The sequence below is a fragment of the Macrotis lagotis genome, chromosome 6, assembly GCF_037893015.1.
Source record: "Macrotis lagotis isolate mMagLag1 chromosome 6, bilby.v1.9.chrom.fasta, whole genome shotgun sequence".
In the NCBI taxonomy this organism is placed as follows: domain Eukaryota; kingdom Metazoa; phylum Chordata; class Mammalia; order Peramelemorphia; family Peramelidae; genus Macrotis; species Macrotis lagotis.
In genome coordinates, this window is record NC_133663.1 from 81,956,480 (window position 1) to 81,978,127 (window position 21,648).

Here is a 21,648-nt window from a genome sequence, read left to right on the forward strand (position 1 = left end):
AAGCACAACAAATTCAAGAAGGGGGCCCTCCTGAAAGGAGTCCAGAGGGCTTGCTCTAGTGACTCCCCAATTGACTTTATGATCAAATATAAGCACCTGTTTAGCTCTTAAAGGATTTAACCTGGTCTCAACCTATCTTTTCCAAGTTTATTACCAATACTGTATTTCCTCATGTATAAGAGGCACCTTTTTTGAAAAATTTGACATCTAAAAACTAGGTATGTCTTATACAGTGACTGCAGATTGTTTTGCATTTGTTACCAGTATATTAGGTTATATTTTGCCACATTCTACCCAGAAATGGCTCAGAAAAGATTTTCATACAATGCTGAATTTCAAGTTCAGTTTGCAAGAGTGAATGGAAATCATGCTGCTGAATGTCAGTTTGGTCCTCCTCCAACTAAGAAAACAAGCCAAGACTGGCTATGGGAAGAAGAAACCCTACTGAAAATGCCACAGCAGGAGGCCAGGAGATGCAAGCCAGCCAAATGGGGGATTAAAGAGCAAAGGGCAATTGGAATTCCTGTGTCCACAAAGATGGTTCAGCAGGAGACAAGAAAAATTGTGGATGAAAAAGAAGTGACTGATCTCAGAGTAGGACACAACTGGAGTTCATTTAAAGGAATGGACCAAGCATGCATCCATGCACCAGACTTGCCCAGGGAATGCTTGTGGTCGACCACAGACCAGAGCACAGGCAGGAAAGCAGTCAGTTTCTCCTAAGACAGTAATTCATCATCAAACACAGCTGAGGGCAAGCTAATGGATGGGAGTTTTGATGTGATGTTGTATGAATTTTATGATGAATAAAATTTGAGTTCAATAACTTGTATTTTTTTGAAATTTTGGGCTCCCAAATTAAGGTGCATCTTATACATGGAAAAACATGGTACTTTCATTCCTCACTCTAGTTGAACTGGATTTTCGTTTTGATTTTTTTTCAAGGAAATGGGGTTAAGTGGCTTGCCCAAGGCCACACTGCTAGGTAATTACTAAGTGTGTGAGGTCGAATTTGAACCCAGGTACTCCTGACTCCAGGGCTGGTGCTCTATCCACTGTGCCACCTAGCCGCCCCTGAACTGGATTTCTTGCTATTTCTCATAGAACCCCTCACCTGTAGTCACTGTATTGGCTGTGGAATATATTTCTTGTTCACTTCTGCCTCTTGAAATGTTTACTTTTAAATTCTTTAAATTCTGCTCAAATGCTACCTTTCACTTAAGCCTTTTATGATTACACTAGTTGTTAAAGAACTCCTTTCAATCCCCGAACCCCCCCCCCCCCATTTGCCTGGTGTTAATTTGTATATTTCAGTTTACCTGATAGAATGTGCTTTGATAACAAGGAACTGTGACATTTTTATCTTTGTCATGGTATCTCTCACAATTTACAAGGAGTATTTATAATGAATGATCTGTGTAAAATAACCTGAACTTTATTTATGGACATGTAATAAAACACACAAAACTGAACAAATGACAAAATAATGAACATGGCTATTGGAACTTTAACTATGGCTTCTAAATACTGATGAGAATCAATTTTCATCTATGTGTCCAATACTTTTCAATAAGAATAAGAAAGTAAAAAAATTAAAAAGGAAGGTAAATATACACTATTTAGCATCAAGAAAAACAACTTCTGTATCCATTAAAGATTGGTTTGTTTTTTTTTCCAAATTAAGTCCTACTAGCTCTGGTTTTAAGTATTCACTTAAAAAGTACTACTGAATTTAAATATTTGTTGAATCACTGTACTATACAAACTAAAAAAGTGTAAAAGAATATTGGTTTCCTTAAAGTGGCAATATGAAAATCACAGAACAAAAATGATCAGAAGACCTAGTTTTATCAGTTCTGAAATTAACTAGCTGTGTTTCTGAACAATTTAACTTTTTTTAGGCCTATTTCCTTATCACTAAAATGAAGGGAACTGAAATAAATTGCTAAAAGGTGCCACCTCACTTCCTCTGATTAACAAAGTGTTTCATAATTTTTAAGGTACTTTCACATACATTATCTCACTACAAAATAAATCTGAAATAGTGGTCTACAAACGAGGGAACTGGGCTCAAAGATTAGAGTCATCTGTCCAGGGTTAAAAAGTGTTAAGAGTTAGGATGAGAACTCAGTTCAGACTTCTTCAATGTGTTCTTTTCACTGTGTCAGAGTGATCACACACACACACACACACACACACACTCACACTTTCTCTGTCACAATCAAAGCATGAGTTAAGTAAAATACTCTTAGCACTTCTATTTTTTTTTTTTGCAAGGCAATGGGGTTAAGTGGCTTGCCTAAGACCACACAGCTAGGTAATTACATTAAGTGTCTGAGGCTGGATTTGAACTCAGGTACTCCTAGACTCCAGGGCCAGTGCTCTATCCACTGCACCACCTAGCCGCCCTGAAATCACTAATAATCTTAAAAAAGTTGTGTTAGGGGACTGAGTTGTTAAGTAACTTGCCCACTAGCTGCCCCTAGCACTTCTATTTTAAAGATAAGAAAACAGAGTTAATTGTTCAGTGGTCTGTAAAAGTCAGTTACTTGTGATATAGTCAGAACTAAAAATTTACAGTTCTTACCTAGCTGTAGTGATTTCTGTATCGTCTCCAATAACCCAAAAGAGTGGATGATATTATTAAAAGTTTATTTTACCTTTACCAATTTGCTTAATAGCATAGCTGGCTTTTAAGTGCATGTTGAATAGAAAGAGGAAGTGGCCCAAGATCATATTCAGTTTGAGGGGTAAGGAGGGTCAAAATTTAGAAGAGACTTGGCCATAGCTAACCCATAAAGTTAATCAACACAGATAATTTAAGAGGCTCAGTTAGCTTAACTTTCATTGTTTTATTATAATGTTCATTTTTCTGAGATGAAAATAATTGCTAAGTTCATAAAGCATCTGAGCTCCTGAAAATTCAAAATAGAGAAAATTTCTATTCAAGCAGAGAATGCCATTTACCTTCTGAGTTGCATATCATAAAGGATGTAATAATATTTTCTCAAACAGACCAGAATGAAACTTAAGATACATTATGTACATTATAGCAAGTATATTTAATTTCTGAAGTCAAAAAACTATTCTAAGCTATTCTTAGGAATTTTGAACTGTACGTGTATGTCTTCATTATTCTAAGCATATATCAAAACTTAGGAGTATTAGACCTGACTTACAACTTATCATATTAAAGATTACCCAAGTGTAACAATTCTTATTTTATTAGTCTATAGTAATACATGTATAATGAAGTTAATCTTTATTTAAACTACAAGTTTTCTTAAACTAACAATTTTTCTGATTATGTCAATAAAAGAAAAAATTATGATTTTATCAATAGATGCAGAAAAAGCTTCAGACAAAATATGACACTCATTCCTATTAAAAACATTTGAAAGCATAGGTATAAACATTTTTTCTTAAAGTATACATAAAACCATTAGCAAATGTTACCTGTAATGAGATAAGCTTGAAGTCTTCCCAGTAAGAACAGAAGTGAAACAAGGATGCCCATTATGCCCAATATTATTCAATATTGAACTAAAAATACTAGTAATATAATAGAAGAAAAGGAAATCGAAGAAATCGGAATGGACAATTGGTTAATGGAACTATTCTTTTTGTGCAGACGGTATGATGGTATACTTGAAAAATCCTAGAAATTCAACTAAAAAACTAACTGAAACAATTTTAGGAAAGCAACAGGATGCAAAATAAAACAACACAAAAGTTATTCTAGTAGTAGGATGTAAAATAAACCTACATAAAAGTTATTCCGACTGAACAGTTTACAAAACCATAATTACTCTGCCTCACTATTTTTTGTATCAGTAGTAAAATAGTATATTGACTTAGAGTAGACATTATAATTTCACAGGAAACATTCTTTTCATTTGTTTCTTGACTTTCTAAAAATCACCAGGAAGCAATGTAGCAGAGTATAAAACAGTAGGATATTAGTACCAGCTTAGAATCCCAGCTCCTCTAGCTGTGACTGTAAGCCACTTAATGGTTCATGGTCTAAGTAACCTAAACTTCAAGGACCCCTTTTCCAGAACTAAATTTTATCTGCTGGTCATTAAAATGCTTGTATCTGTCTTATGTGTACACACACACAAATATTACATTCATTAGAATGTAAGCTCGGGCTGCTAGGTGCCACAGTGGATATAGCGCCGGCCCTGGAGTCAGGAGTACCTGGGTTCAAATCCGACCTCAGACACTTAAATTACCAAGCTGTGTGGCCTTGGGCAAGCCACTTAACCCCCTTTGCCTTGAAAAAAAAATAATGTAAGCTCCTCAGAACCAAGAGTACATTCTGCACATTAACAACATTGAGAGCTGATCAACCTTGATATATGTAGTTCCTCTCTCAGCAATTCAGTTAGGACATTAACCCTATTAGATCAGCTGTAGACCCACCCAGAAGAAGAAAAACAAAACAAACCAAAAAACCCCCTTCAAAATCTGAAGAACACTTCTTTTGCTTTTTAAAATTTTTCTCTTATGTACTTCTAAGTCCTCATACCAAAAATGACTAATCTGTAAACATGTTTAACACAAATGTATATGTACAATATTCACCTGACTGCCCCTGAGAGGAGAGGGGTGGGAACATATACATATGGATGGATGTTGAAAAACTTTCATGGCATGTATTTGGAAAAATAAAAATTTCAATTAAAATAAAGATTGTAAACTCCTTGAGAAAAAAAATACCACCACAAAACAAAAAAACTTTTCACAGTCACTGTATCCCTAGTGGCTGGCCCTTAAATGCATGTTGATTGCTACTTCTTCTGATTTTGTAACAAAGCACTTACTTTGTACATCTAGCAAGATACAAAAGTTCTGTCCCAGTATATACTCTGAGGCAGAACGTACTCCTATGAATTTACTAAGGGCAGATCAAAGTATATGGAATCAGATACAATGTACATAACCAGAATTTGAATTCAGGTCTTCTGACTCCAGTCAATTCTCTTCCATTGCATCACACAGCAGGGTTAGTCTGTAGCTAGCAGCATGAAGACGACTGTATTCTAATAACTTTGCTTTGAAAACAGGTTTCTCCTGTTTTCAGTTTCAAACATTTGTATATGAAACAATGTAGGAACAAGAAAGAAAAATCAGCCCAATGACTCTAAGAATGACACACCTCCATGTGGGTTGGGCACTGGGGGATGCAAAACCACAAGTAGGTCCTGCCTTCAAGAAGCTAATATGCTTTGATACATTTAATATACATTGAAAACAGCACTTTGATTAACTGTCACTGCTGGTCTTGGCCTAGAAAACAGATGCTCAACTCAAGGCTTCCCCAGTGCCCCACGTCATTTGTGTCCATATGGCTCTACTCTGGGTCTTCCCATTTCCATAGGAGGGAAGGGCAAGGGTTGAACCCACTTCAATAAATCCCCTTTTGTGCTGGGCTGGTCCACCCCTCCTTGGGCTGCTTGGAGGTTGCCCTCACCCTTGAGGAGATCACCACATCACACTCTGTAGGGACACCTGATTGGCCCTTGACTCCTGAGTATAAGAAATCGGCCAACTTCCATGTCTATGGCAGGAGGGATGCCAGGCACGGAGCTCCGGGCCTGGCTCTGTGTAATTTGTAGTGCTGAGCAGCAGAGAGGACCAGAGAGGCCTTACTTTTCATGTTAGAAGAGAGACTGCAATTGTTTGTGGAAAGGGAGCTGCCTAACGTAGAGGGCCTTCTCACCCAAGTTTAGCTAGAAAGCACAGAAGAGATATAGGATGAAAATGAGCAGGAACAGAATGATCAGGTGAGGGGTTTCTAAGGATGGGGTAGATAGACATGGGCATGTTTGTAGGCAGAAAATAAAGATCCAAATGAGATGAGGGAGAAATGGAAAATAAGTGAAAAGGTGTTTGGAAATAAGGAATTACATGGTGGGGTTTGGATTCACTATCCCTGGAATGTGTGGAATACGACCAAGTGTGTGTTAAACATTGAGTGGCACCACTCTTCTTCCTAGAGGAAATTGAAGATCAGGCAAGAGACCCAGACACCAGATGGAAGGCATACAGGAAGGTGGGATTCTTTTTCTCTCTGAAGGCAGAAGAGCAGGTAGAAGAATGACATCCTGCTTCCCAATGACTCTGCAGAAGCAGCAGGCCACCATGTTGGCAGGAGGTAGAAGTTGCCCCCCCCCCCCCCCCCCCGGCCAGTGCTGCTAGAAGTTGAGCCCCAGGTCATGGCCCTCTCTTCTTGGGGTACAGGCAGGAGATCATCTGAAGCTGCAGATCAGAGAGGAAGCAGGGGGAGAAATGGAAGTTATGGGGCTCTGTTCCCTGTTCCAGGGAACATTAATGGCAGGAGATGGAAGGCAAGCATAAGAGGAGCTGCCAGGTCCTTGATTCAAGCTTGTTCCTTTTTTCACTATACCAGGCCCTAAGTCTACAATTGAAGCATTCTGAAAAGTTGTCTGGGTTGTCAGAGGTGTAGGAACTTATCTTTGGTCACATAGCTAAGTATTGAAACCTTGCCTGGCTTTTCTAATCCATTAGGTCGAACTGTTTCTAGAAATAACTGTTACTTATTTGAAAATTAAATCCATTTAAGAGTATAAATAGATCTGAATGAACAATGCTTTTCAATATGACTATGAATAGTTTAAAATAGGAGTTATTGTTAAACAATTTAAAATAGATCTTCCTAAATCTCCAAGGGCACATCACCCATATTAACACCTGGTAAAAAAAATTACTCAGTCTAGATATAACTTTTTTACCTAGAGTTACACCGTCACAGTTAAAATCAAACAACAGCAAACCAAACTAACTCATCAAATAAAATTGCTGAAATACAAAGTGAGAAATAAAAGCACCAAATTACAAAAACAAAACCTCAGTTTTCACTTCAGCTCCACTATCATCTAGAGTTTTGGCCTCTGGTATATACTATCACCTCTTGAGTCCTTTTTAAAAAATACAAATTTATAACAACCAAAAATATCAGCTTGTCTTACTTTACTATTATGAGGATCACCTGAAATGCAAAAAGTTTCTTTTAAATCATTAGGGAATTAAGGGATGTTTAGCACTGTACCTTAGATTGGGTCAGACTTGCTTGATATATTAGTTTTGTTGATCTATTCCTTTCCTCTCTTTTAAATAAAAAGATGACACAAATAAAAGTATCACTAAATGCTCAACCAGCGAATTTTTGATCTTTTAAGAACAGTTTTATTTTTACCCTTGGTAGGAACTTTCAGAACTTGGTCAAAATTCCCTTCCTAAGACTTAAAAAAATTTAATCCACCCTGCTCACTTATCCTTTTTCTCTTACATTAGTCCCTATGGCTGACTATACTATGCCCCTCTGATTCTAAAATGCAATTGCTTAGCCTACTAGTGTTATTTTCTGGTCCTAAAGACATATACACCTAGAACCAGATTTAAGAAAACTGAATTTGAGATCTTGAAAGGATTTTAAAAAGCAGGTATCCTGGGACAGTTAGATGGCAGAGTAGATAGAGCACCAGCCTTGGAGTCAAGAGGACCTTAGTTCAAACTGGAAACAGACACTAGTTGTGTGATCTTGGACTAATCACTTATCCCTAGTTGGCCAAAAAAAAAATTTACTCTCACTTTGATGATCTAACTGTGCTTATTTTATTTCTCCATCCAAGTTGGACTCTGATAAAAGATATTATCTGAGTTTCTAAAAATCTATCAAGGAATAATTATGTTCAAAAAGAAGAAAACCAAGTGTCATGTTTCCAGGTGAATTCCCTGCCTAAAATATAAAGTATAAAACTATTAATTACCCAATTGTTCAATTAAATACCATTAAATTTACATAAAATAAGGAAGAGTCTAGCTCTTTTTAACTATTAACTTGCTTAAAATTAAGCCAATATCTTTGCCTCATTGGTACCTTAAAGGAGCTGACACAAGTAAAAAGAAAAATAGTCTAATACTAGGATGGAGCAGTATTTCCAATATTTGACTTCTGTTGATTTGGGATACCAATGCCAAGGATTAATAGTAGTTAACACACAACTACCAAATTTTACGATATGGACAGGCAAAAAGACCAATACTATGAGTCTATGGTGATGAACAGTATGAAGAAAAACAGAAAACAGGACTGTCTATGATAAAGTTTAAGGGAAAATAACTTACTTTTATATCTGAATTTTCAAGATACACAATTTCAGTGTACTAATGTCTTCCCAGCATTAAGGTAGCTGTAACATAAATGATCATAAGACTTAAGAGACTTTAGCAATTAAATAAATTAAGGCCTCAGAGAGTTCTGTATGACTTGCTCATGATCACTGCTAACAAGTCATTTGAATTCAGGTCTTCTGAACACAAATTCATCACTCTTTCTACTTCATACATTGAAAAAAGCATTTTAGAAGTAGAAATATAATATATTCTTGTTTCTCAATTAGAAATTAATTCCTAGGGGTGGCTAGGTGGTGTAGTGGACAGAGCACTGGCCCTGGAGTCAGGAGGATTTGAGTTCAAATGTGACCTCAGACAATCATTACCTAGCTGTGTGACCAAAAAAACCCAAGAAATTATTCATAAAATCATTAAATTCAGAAATTTAATGGATTCAAAATATTTGATACTTTGGACTCAAACAAAAAAAGTTCACATGATTCCTAAAGTATAACATGAATAAATGGCTTGGATTTCTTAATTGAACCATATGCATCAAATGACATATAGTTGGATTTCCAAAGCAAATAATCAGATGAAAACACCTTGTACACAGTAATGCTTTAGCTGTCAAAAGAAGATTTCAGTTTGTTTGGGTATCAAAGTTGAAAATCATACTACTTTCTCTTTCTGAAACATACACACACACACACAAATTTCAGTAAATCACCAAGAAACCTGAATCCCAAAGATCATCTGAAGAATGATCACTAAATATAAAAATGCTGAGGAACTATGTTTGAGGCACTTTTATGACAGTATGTATATTACCATTATAGGAGGAGTTAAGTGTTATGTGCCTAAGTAAGAGAGGGAAAAAAATCCCACAGAAAAAGCACGTCAGCCAAAAATAATTAATTAGTTTAGAAAATAGTTCTGCTTACCATAGTATGAATTTGAACGGAAAATGGTATTCTCAACAACCATATTAACGTTTTCTGCTTAAAGGTTTTAATGAAAGGTCCTCCACAAGATAATATTCCTCAAATCCGGATGTTTATATACAAAATATGTGAATAAAAGTGCTCTTTGCAAAGTAAGTCAGTTTTAGAAACCTAAGTTCCTAATCTTTTAATTTTGCAACACACAACAAGAGTTCATATGAGGGCAGGAAAATTTTTTTAAACATTGTTTCTTTCATTAGATGTATATAACAGATCTGAACTACATCCTTCTGATAACTGAATTGTTGATTCAAATTTGCAAACAAATAATTTCCCAAGAATATTCATCCATGTATAGTTGGCTGGACGTGTATTCAATGATACATTTTATAAAAATTACAGATGAGTTCATTTTAGTTTAGTACAGAGGAGATAAATGCTCTCATATGAAATACAACTGGGAGATGGACAGATAAAAATTTACTTATTGCTTTAAATTATCAAAGCAAACGGAGAAATAATGTAAACTAGTTTAAAAGTTACCTTTCTCTACCCATTCAAAGGGCCTATAACATTTCACAGTATTCAGACTATTAAAAACTGGCATGCCAGAAAGATTAAAGAATCTGGTGGAGATGAAGAAATGTCCCCATCCTGCCATTCTCCCCCTTCCCCCAGCATATGAATTATCCCATTAGTAAAATTAAAATTGTCTACTTAGGTTGATTATCACATTATTGCTAAATATTACTTTGGTAATATTGACAAAACTTCTAACAGTATGTTAACACTGTCTAAACTGAAATAAAAAATACACACAAATCTCCAATTATTGGAAAATTCAAAGGCATAAACTCAAGTTTTTAAGTGAATTTCCCATTTGAATACTTACAATTAGAACATTTCCCTCTTCCCATCTTTTTATGCTTATAGTACATTTGCTCTGCTACATTGTTTAAAAATAGATACCTGGAAGAAGATACTAAATCATTTCAATTCACCGTTATTCTTTAAGTGCTTATTCAAACATCAGACAATCTGAAGAACTACAAAATTAAGAATTTACATATTACTCTAGGTTGGGATTACAAGAAAAATAACATAATAGCAATGAAATGCTTATACATTATAGTCTTAGTTTCTACAAGGGAAAAAAAGTACTAACATTGCTAGTCAGGCAGTATAACGTTTTTTTTAAACAATAAACCAAGATTTATTAAGAGCAATATCCCTTTAATTAAAGCCAATACTGAAATAATTTATCCCAAAGATGTCAAACTGAGAACATGGAATTTTAAAGGCAGTGGGGAAATCACTTAGTTGACATATAAAAGTATCTGGATTTTATGTAGCATTTTAAGATTTAAAAAGCATTTACATTCTCATTTGCTCCTCACAACAACCCTGTGAGATAGGTAGTGCAGACATTATTATCTGTTTTACAGATGAGGAAACTCTGAGGCCCTGAGGTTAAGTGATTTATAAAAGTATTTATCACAGCTTTTGTTAAATCTAAATTCACTGATGAGGAAACCGAGGCTCCGAATTAAGGGATTTGTAAATAAAAGGTATTAACCACAACTTTTTGTTAAATTTAGAATTCTAGCTACAGATCACAAAGCTCATCAATCATTGTATCATTTATATTGAAAAATAAAATACATTTTGGTCAAGTTTCAAAGTTCTTCCAAATTATTAAAACACAGGGATACATTTGTTTTGCCGAAAAAAAAATTTGAGGAAGACAATTTAAAATCAAGAAATAAGGTGTTAAATTTTAATCAGAAATATTATAATTTAAAAACATGTTAAAAATTTCCATGCAAAAATTCTCACCTGAAATAGAATTCATAAAAAAGTTTACTATAAAATGCATCTATGAATTTTTTTTTGCCCCCAATTAAAAGAAACAAATACGCGTAAACAAAAGTTGCTTTTTATTCCGCCAAGAAAGATACGCGCTACATTGATGAAGGGTTAAGTGCTACACTGGGGGGCATGTAAACAAAAGTAGCCTTTTATAGTACACAAAGGGAATATAAGAGGGAATTGGGAAATAAAGCGCCCGATGAAGAAAACAAAAGGTAACTAGTAAGCTCTGGTTCCAAGATGAAGGTTATTCTATTTAAAAAAAACACAATTTCAGGGGTTTCTTAAGTTGCTTTCACTCTTGACAGTAAATTTTGTCCAAAGAACGAGGGGTGGGGGTGGGGTGGGGTGGGGGGAACGGACTAGAGAAATTGACACAAGCGAGGCTGGAAACAAACAGCGGGAAAAACTGTCAGAAAAACCTTTTTTTTTTTAAAGGTAAAGTTTCAGAATGAGAAGGTCCGAGTGACTTTTACCTCAAAAAGGGTTAAATCCGAAACTGCCCAGGAGCCCGGCTTCCCTTTTACAAGTTAAAAAAAAAAAACAACGACTAAAAAAGAGTTCCTGGGTCGTATTTTTAAAAAAAAAAAGAGTCTTAGGTCGGTGCACACCCGGCTGGCTTTTTTCCCCCCCTTCTTGCCTTCTTCTAAAAAGGAGGGAAAGTCAATTGGAGCGAACTGCAACATTAACCCTCACCCCAACTGCGCAGGGAAAACCTCCACAATTTTCCCCAAGGGGATGGACGAGGAAAAAGTGTAGCAATTAAAAAAAAATACGATACGAAAAATGCCTTCGGTTTTGGAACTTTATTGCACAAAAGAGAGGCTATTAAACGTCGTCTTGTTTCGGGGGGCGCCCCCGCCCCGAAAGCGGCGAGGCTGGAGGCTGATTTCGGGAAGCCGACACTTCCTGCCCCCCAAACTTCCCTCGAAAATAAAAATGGATGAGGATCCGCGCGGCGGCAAGTCCCGGGGCCCGGGGCGCCAGCAGCGCCGGCCGGGCGGGGGAGGGGAGCGGGGGAGGGGGCTCCGCGGTGCGCCCCCGCCCCCCGGCGGCCCGAGCGGGGCGCCGCGCGGGGGTCCCCCGCCTCCGGCGCGCCCCTCCCCGGGCCCCCGCCCGCCCGCTCGCCCCCCGCCAGGAGCGCCGCCGCTGGCTGCAGGCAGAGTCGCTGCCGCCCCGGCCGCCGCTGGCTCCAGTCCGCCGCCATTATTCTTTGTTCGCCGAGAGCGGCGGCGATGTGGTCGGGCTCGGGCGGAGGCTCCATCTTTAGCGCGGCCCCTCCTGCGAGGCCGAGGCCGCGGGCGCGGGCGCCTCCCCGTCCCCCCTCCGTCCCCCCGGCTCTCTCGGGCTCCTGCCTCCTCCTCCTGCTCCTCTTACCGGTGCTGCCGGCTCCTCCGTCACTGCTTTCGTTCGCGGCCCGGATCTCGCTGGAGTTTTATTCTCTCCCCCACGTAACACACCGCGTCAAACTACACCTCCGCCGCGTCACTCCCCGACACTCCGCTTCTCCCAGCCGCCCGGGCCACAGGCAGCAGCAGCCGCCACCGACTGAGGAGCCGCAGCCAGGGAGCCAGCCAGCGCCGCCCAGTGCCGAGTGCGCAGCGGCGGCCGCGCACGGAGACGCCCGAGCCCGGCCGAGGCGCCCCTGGCCCCGCCTCGCCGCTCCGGAGGCGGAACTTGCCGAGCGGCTTCGGGAGCCCCCGGCCCGGCCGAGCGGCTGCGGCGGGGGCGGGGCGGGGCGGCGGGGGGAGGCGCGGGCCGCGTGGCGCGACCCCCGCCCCGGGCCGCTGCCGCCGGGGGGGGGGGGGGGGGGGGGGAGGCGGCCCTGGCCGCTGACCCCGCGGAGGGACACGCGGCTCCCGCGCGGCCGCCGCGGCGGCTCTCCCCGGCCCGGGCCCCTCCGCCGGCCCGGCAACATTCAAACGCCGGCGGCGCCGGGAGAGCCCGGGCCGGGCCGCGGCTGCGGCTGCGGGGCCTCGTGGCGGGCCGCGTGCGGGCCCGGGCCGAGGGGGCGCGGGGCCCCGTGAGGGGCTGCCCCATGCCGTCCTCGGCATCAAATACCGGTGCCCCCTCTCCTCTTTGGGGCGACTTCCCAATGGCATCTTGCACAAATACCGGTGCCCCCTCTCCTCTTTGGGGCGACTTCCCAATGGCATCTTGCACAAATACCGGTGCCCCCTCTCCTCTTTGGGGCGACTTCCCAATGGCATCTTGCACAAATACCGGTGCCCCCTCTCCTCTTTGGGGCGACTTCCCAATGGCATCTTGCACAAATACTGGTGCCCCCTCTCCTCTTTGGGGCGACTTCCCAATGGCATCTTGCACAAATACCGGTGCCCCCTCTCCTCTTTGGGGCGACTTCCCAATGGCATTTTCAACAAATACTGGTACCCCCTTTCCTCTTTGGGGCGACTTCCCAATGGCATCTTGCACAAATACCGGTGCCCCCTCTCCTCTTTGGGGCGACTTCCCAATGGCATCTTGCACAAATACCGGTGCCCCCTCTCCTCTTTGGGGCGACTTCCCAATGGCATCTTGCACAAATACCGGTGCCCCTCTCCTCTTTGGGGCGACTTCCCAATGGCATCTTGCACAAATACCGGTGCCCCCTCTCCTCTTTGGGGTGACTTCCCAATGGCATCTTGCACAAACAGCGGTGCCCCCTTTCCCCTTTGGGGCTTTGGGGCGACTTCCCAATGGCATCTTGCACAAACAGTGGTGCCCCCTTTCCCCTTTGGGGCGACTTCCCAATGGCATCTTGCACAAATACCGGTGCCCCCTCTCCTCTTTGGGGTGACTTCCCAATGGCATCTTGCACAAATACCGGTGCCCCCTCTCCTCTTTGGGGTGACTTCCCAATGGCATCTTGCACAAATACTGGTGCCCCCTTTCCCCTTTGGGGCGACTTCCCAATGGCATCTTGCACAAACAGTGGTGCCCCTTTCCTCTTTGGGGCGACTTCCCAATGGCATCTTGCACAAAGAGTGGTGCCCCCTTTCCTCTTTGGGGTGACTTCCCAATGACATTTTCCACAAATACTGGTGCCCCCTTTCCTCTTTGGGGTGACTTCCCAATGGCATCTTCATCATCAAATATTGGCACCCCCTTTCCTCTTTGGGGTAATTTCCCAATGGCATCATCACCATCATCATCAAAAAATACCAATGCCCCCTTTCCCCTTTGGGGCGACTTCCCAATGGCATCTTGCACAAATACCGGTGCCCCCTCTCCTCTTTGGGGCGACTTCCCAATGGCATCTTGCACAAACAGTGGTGCCCCCTTTCCCCTTTGGGGCGACTTCCCAATGGCATCTTGCACAAATACCGGTGCCCCCTCTCCTCTTTGGGGCGACTTCCCAATGGCATCTTGCACAAATACCGGTGCCCCCTCTCCTCTTTGGGGTGACTTCCCAATGGCATCTTGCACAAATACTGGTGCCCCCTTTCCCCTTTGGGGCGACTTCCCAATGGCATCTTGCACAAATACCGGTGCCCCCTCTCCTCTTTGGGGTGACTTCCCAATGGCATCTTGCACAAATACTGGTGCCCCCTTTCCCCTTTGGGGCGACTTCCCAATGGCATCTTGCACAAACAGTGGTGCCCCTTTCCTCTTTGGGGCGACTTCCCAATGGCATCTTGCACAAAGAGTGGTGCCCCCTTTCCTCTTTGGGGTGACTTCCCAATGACATTTTCCACAAATACTGGTGCCCCCTTTCCTCTTTGGGGTGACTTCCCAATGGCATCTTCATCATCAAATATTGGCACCCCCTTTCCTCTTTGGGGTAATTTCCCAATGGCATCATCACCATCATCATCAAAAAATACCAATGCCCCCTTTCCCCTTTGGGGCGACTTCCCAATGGCATCTTGCACAAATACCGGTGCCCCCTCTCCTCTTTGGGGCGACTTCCCAATGGCATCTTGCACAAACAGTGGTGCCCCCTTTCCCCTTTGGGGCGACTTCCCAATGGCATCTTGCACAAATACCGGTGCCCCCTCTCCTCTTTGGGGCGACTTCCCAATGGCATCTTGCACAAATACCGGTGCCCCCTCTCCTCTTTGGGGTGACTTCCCAATGGCATCTTGCACAAATACTGGTGCCCCCTTTCCCCTTTGGGGCGACTTCCCAATGGCATCTTGCACAAACAGTGGTGCCCCTTTCCTCTTTGGGGCGACTTCCCAATGGCATCTTGCACAAAGAGTGGTGACCCCTTTCCTCTTTGGGGTGACTTCCCAATGACATTTTCCACAAATACTGGTGCCCCCTTTCCTCTTTGGGGTGACTTCCCAATGGCATCTTCATCATCAAATATTGGCACCCCCTTTCCTCTTTGGGGTAATTTCCCAATGGCATCATCACCATCATCATCAAAAAATACCAATGCCCCCTTTCCCCTTTGGGGCGACTTCCCAATGGCATCTTGCACAAATACCGGTGCCCCCTCTCCTCTTTGGGGCGACTTCCCAATGGCATCTTGCACAAATACCGGTGCCCCCTCTCCTCTTTGGGGCGACTTCCCAATGGCATCTTGCACAAATACCGGTGCCCCCTCTCCTCTTTGGGGTGACTTCCCAATGGCATCTTGCACAAACAGTGGTGCCCCCTTTCCCCTTTGGGGCGACTTCCCAATGGCATCTTGCACAAATACTGGTGCCCCCTTTCCCCTTTGGGGCGACTTCCCAATGGCATCTTGCACAAACAGTGGTGCCCCTTTCCTCTTTGGGGCGACTTCCCAATGGCATCTTGCACAAACAGTGGTGCCCCCTTTCCTCTTTGGGGTAATTTCCCAATGGCATCATCATCATCATCAAAAAATACCAATGCCCCCTTTCCTCTTTGGGGGCGACTTCCCAATGGCATCTTGCACAAGCAGTGGTGCCCCCTTTCCCCTTTGGGGTGACTTCCCAATGGCATCTTGCACAAACAGTGGTGCCCCCTTTCCTCTTTGGGGCGACTTCCCAATGGCATTTTCAACAAATACTGATGCCCCCTTTCCTCTTTGGGGTGACTTCCCAATGGCATCTTGCACAAATAGTGGTGCCCCCTTTCCTCTTTGGGATGACTTCCCAATGGCATCTTGCACAAATAGTGGTGCCCCCCTTCCTCTTTGGGGCGACTTCCCAATGGCATCTTGCACAAATAGTGGTGCCCCCTTTCCTCTTTGGGGTGACTTCCCAATGGCATCTTCATCATCAAATAGTGGCACCCCCTTTCCTCTTTGGGGTAATTTCCCAATGGCATCATCACCATCATCATCAAAAAATACCAATGCCCCCTTTCCTCTTTGGGGGTGACTTCCCAATGGTATCTTGCACAAATAGTGGTGCCCCCTTTCCTCTTTGGGGCAACTTCCCAATGGCATCTTGCACAAATAGTGGTGCCCCTTTCCCCTTTGGGGCGACTTCCCAATGGCATCTTGCACAAACAGTGGTGTCCCCTTTCCTCTTTGGGGTGACTTCCCAATGTCATCTTCCACAAATAGCGGCACCCCCTTTCCTCTTTGGGCAACTTCCCAATGTCATCATCAAATAGTGGTGCCCCCTTTCCTCTTTGGGGGTGACTTCAACAAATAGTGGCCTCTTTCCTCACTTTGAAATGGAATCCATGATATCTTTTGCACAGGAAGCTGCCCCCTCTTAGCTGCTTATGCCCAGGCTCCCAAAAGGACCTTATATTCATTTTGTGTATATTCTTATGTAGTTTGGCCAACTCATTTATCAGGGTGATATGTCTCACTCTGTGGTTGTTTTCCTTCTCAAAGAGGATCAAACAACCAACATCACCTCATTAGAGCCTTACAATGTGTTGGACAGTGGCTGAAGACTCTCTACAATTGCTGTATACTGGTTGGGCACAAAGAGTTCATGTGTACATCTAGGTTGGATTCTCTAAACTTGCACAGCTCCTGGTGTACTTTTTGAACTACTAAAATTCTACTTTGTTCTGAGTGCATAGCACCTTCTCTGATGACGCCAAACCCATGCTAAGTGGTCCTGTGCCAGTTCTACCATCAATTCCAAAATTCTTGAGAGACCTTGAGAGTGTTCCTGTATTGCTTCTCCTCCACCTCCTCTGAGTGATTGTTTGGTGTGAGATCTCCATAAAATAGTCTTTTTTAGCAAACTTTGTTTGTAATTTGAATTATATAACCAGAGCATATCTTGATTCTCCTGCTTCCACACTTCTCCAGCCAGGAGGAAGTTGCAGCCAGGGGGTTGGTTACCACTCAGCTCTCTTTCTCAAGACAGATACAGGGGTACAATTATATCCTACCTGCTCTCTTAAATATTATTGGTCAGAGGACATAGTTTTGAAAGTCAAGCTAAATTCTTGATAACTAATTTTTAAAAATAATTTCAAGAGGAAAACCCTAAACTTTATATCCAGGGATTGACTTAATTCCCCCCAAATTCCAGTTTCACATATAACAAGTAGCAAAGACCCATTTATCCAAGTTCATAGCAAACTAGAAATCAGAAAAGCTTTACATGACAATATATACAAGACAAGATAGGTTTTTCTTTAAGTTGAAAACACTATGCTTTGATTTGCTTTCAGACTCCATAGTCTGGATCCACAATTTGGATGTCGATGCCATCCTCCATCACAGGGTTTTTAGAATTTTCTTTAAGTATTACTGAGAAGAACCAAGTACATCATAGCTGGTGATTGCATAATATTCTCCTGGTAACCAATGATACAGTTTGAAGGCGCTCTCCCATTGGGAAATATGGCAGTTCAATCAGGAGAAAACATCCTAGATTTCCCAAAGGGAAATACCCTGAAACTTCTAATGGAGCAAAGGGTGACTGCAGACATGATCAAGTTCTACAAGCAGGCTTCTTCCCCAGAAACATTTTTTCCTCTTCTGTAACCTGAAGAGGGATCAGCATTATTCATCTTTTGTCTTGAAATTAAAGCCAGAAGATCCCCTAAAGAGACTCAATAGCTCAGCCAGCCTCTCACTCCACAGAGATGTGGAATGTTATCTCCCCCTTTGAGAAGAATCCCATACCAAAGGACTTTGTTTGGAGCTCAGATTTCATGTATATACTTGTAAATGTACATGTTCCGGATATAAACTTCATTAGGTCAGGAACAGTTTCATTTTTGCCCCTGAGGCAACAAGGTGATGGTAAGGTGAATCCAATGCTAGACCTGGATCAGGAAAACCTGAGTTCAGATATGACTTTAGGCACTTAATGAACTAGCTGTATAACACAAGGCAAAGGACTTAGTTTCAGCCTCAGTTTCCTTTTATCTCTAAAATGGGGTTCATAACTCTACCCTCAGATTTGTGACAATAAAACAAGATATTTGTAGAGCCCTTTGCATCCTGTGAGTGCTTTTTAAATACTAGATTATTATTATTATTATTATTATTATTATTATTTTATATTGCCAGAACTATACCATGCTTCCAATATTGGAAGTGCTTAATTGTTAATTGATTGACTGTAAAATGAGGATGTCCCTAAGAATACCTTCCACTCTTGCATAGTCAAGACTTTTATAAGAAATGTTTACACTATATTTATTTGCTTCTCACCACTTCCTCCTCAATCAACTTCCCCTAAAACTCTTTTCTACCCTATTCATTACCCTCCCCCTCCTCTGAAAGCCTTAATATTCTACTGAAATTAATCCCAAAGACCTTTTTATTAAATCTAAAGGCCTTTTCTCAGTTATTCTCCTTGAAGACATTTGATGTTGAAAACCTTAAAATTCTCTCTCTTGGCTTCCAAGGTCCTGCCTAGTTCTCCAACTACACTACTCATTCATTTGTATTCTTTCTTCCTTCAACCTTCTGTGATTGTTCTTAAAATCCTGGATCAGGGCATTTAGGTGGCACACTGAATAGAGCATCAGCCCTGGAGTTAGGAGGATCTGAGTTCAAATTCGACCTCAGACACTTAAAAATTATCTAGCTGTGTGACCTTGGGCAATTCACTTAATCCCATCACCTTGCATAAGCCAAAAAAGAAAAAAAGTCCTTGATCCTTTGCTCTTTTTACATTCTCTTCTGAGAGTAGTCTTCCTAGCTCAAACATCTTCCCATTCCATTCTAACCTCAACTCATCTACTAGTGGTTTTTCTAAACCATATCTTTTCCTATGCAATAAACTTTAATGATATTGTTTCTAGGATCAAATATAAACCCCTCTTTTTTTTTTTAAAATGCCTTTACAATCTGGTCACTACTTACCCTTCCAACCTTATATATTATTCACCTTCCTACATTCTTCAGACTGTCTTATTGTTTCTTCCATGCAACACTCAATCAACAACAGTTTTCCCCCTCATTTCTATATCTCAGAATCTTGTTTCCTCCAACATTCAGTATCACATTCTACTTGAAGCCTTTTCTGACCTCCAGACTGCTATTGCTCTTCTCCAAATTATTTATGCTTTTATGTATATATATATATATATATATATATATACAAACATATATACATACATACAGATATATTTATATACACTTATTCTCTCATCTGCACCCCAATAGAATATTATGTAAGCTCCTAAGGGCATGGACCATTAGGTATATAGTAAACCAAATGCTATTGAGTGATTTATTGTATCTCCCACATCTGATATTAAAAACTTAATTGATGATTAAGAGCTTATCCAAGTCTAAGGTTACAATTATTCCTTCCATACAGGTCATTTTCAAAAACCTATTTCCAGATCTATCCTCTCTCACCTGAACAATAGATCCCAACTCCAAATCCCTCTGAGCTCTTTCTTCTTGGATGTCTCAACCACATTTCACATCTAATACACTCAAAATTGATCTCATTACTTCCCTCAGTTTTCCTTTCTGTGTTATCATCATCCCAGACATCTAGACTTTAAACCTTGGAATAGTCCCTGACTCATTATTTTCCATCTCTTATATGTGTGAATCACCACACACCCCCTGGTCGGTACATTTGATAACTATCCTTTCTTCCATTGGCACTCTTTTACCTTGCCTTTCTGCCTCTAGAATTCTCCTCAACCCTCAATTCATTCTGCATCCTCCTAATCTTTCTTAACTGTTTTCATCATGGCTTCATCAACAATCATCATTTATCATTATTTTGCTTGAATATACTTACTTATATCCAGGTGAGGCTTTTATTTGGAGGAGACTTGGGGTGAGTAATGGCTAGGGATAGAGATGCAAAGAAAAAAAAGAATGGAAATATATAAATGAAGCATTTAAAAAATACTTAAAAAATAGTAGAACAGAATTTCAGAAGGAGATACAAACAAATAGTACCAAATACTACAGTATTTGATATATATGCAGCACTACTTACCCTACCCTATTCTTGTTTGGAAGCCACATATGTTGCATATCACACACACACCACGCCTACCCCCCCCCACATCCTTCTCTTAAGGTATATCAGGTTGTCTGTCTCTCTGCCATTGGTTCAAGCCTCTTTCAATGATATTCCCCCAATTTGAAAGATTCCATGCACTATAATCCCATTTGTTGTTATTGTTGTTTGTCTTTCATTCTCAAAGAGAACAGTTACTTGAGAAAGGTGATGCCATGACATGCAGATGACTTTGATTTAAGGGGGGGGGGGGTGCTGTGCAAAGTCACTAGCCTCACTTTCTTCTCTGATAGGGATCAGGATGACTGGAGATAGCCCAGGATGAAATGGAAGACTTTGACCTTTTTAAGATAAGGTCTTTTTTTATTAGTTTTTTTTTTTTTGCTAACACAATGAAGTTAAGTGATTTGCTCAAGGTCACACAGTTAGGTGATTATTAAGTGTCTGAGGCTGGATTTGACCTCAGGTCCTCCTGACTCCAGGGCCTGTGCTCTATTCACTCACTGCTCTACTTAGTTGCTCCTAAGGTCTTTCCCAGTTCTCAGTTTGTCTGACACTCAGTTCCATTTAACCAAATAACAACTTAGTGCTCAGAAAGGAAGATATTACAAGGTATAGTCAAAAACATAGCAAGAACAAACATAAAAAACCTGTCCTAATACCTAGGGACATAATCTTCCCTTATACCACCTCAATCTGGGGATGGGAAGGAAATTAGGTTGACGGCTTTATTAAGTTCCTAAATTTGGTCCCATAAAGTTCCAAGTCCTCAGGATTCTTTGCTGGATTATCAACAGCATTCAGCCTAGAATTCTGGCTCCAGGCTTGTCATGGCTTGACCTCCCCAGTTCAGGCACCACTTAGATTTCTGAGTTAAATGCTTACACTGAAAATTTAACAATTGATTCTCATGAGGAGTTTTAATACTCCAGCACATGGCCTGCTCCAGTAGATAGGAGAATGGAGGATACCTTTTCCTAGAACTAGATCCCTATCATTTCCCACATGGATATCTCCATTCACTTGGGCATGAACCTTAAAACCTTGTTACATACACTCAAATAAAAAATAATCTCGAAGTAGAAGACCTGGTAAGCATTTATTTAGTATTTACTACTTGCTAGGCACTGTGATAAACATTAGAGATACAAAGACAATTTAAAAATAGTTCTTGCCCTTGAGCTTATATTCTAATGGTGAATACAGAATGCTAATAAAAAGGGACATAAAAGTTAAACACCATAGACAGAAGGTATCCTTAGAGTGGTAACTATTAACTGTTGAGGGGACTAGGAATGACTGACTGCCTATAGAAGCTCATGGTTTTATATAAGTAAGAAAGAAGGGTGTCAATGAGCACC

At 41.4% G+C, this 21,648-nt stretch overlaps 1 protein-coding gene across 3 annotated transcripts in view; it reads right to left on the reverse strand.

The window, feature by feature from the left end:
- The window catches only part of CREB1 (cAMP responsive element binding protein 1), a 72,585-nt gene extending 60,063 nt beyond the window's left edge, over window positions 1-12,522 (reverse strand). For all 3 annotated transcript variants that reach the window (XR_012469435.1, XM_074191513.1, XM_074191515.1), the window contains exon 1: window positions 12,333-12,522. The gene's annotated coding sequence lies outside the window, so the exon portion shown is untranslated. The remainder of the gene's footprint in view (window positions 1-12,332) is intronic.
- Between the last annotated feature and the right edge of the window lie 9,126 nt (window positions 12,523-21,648).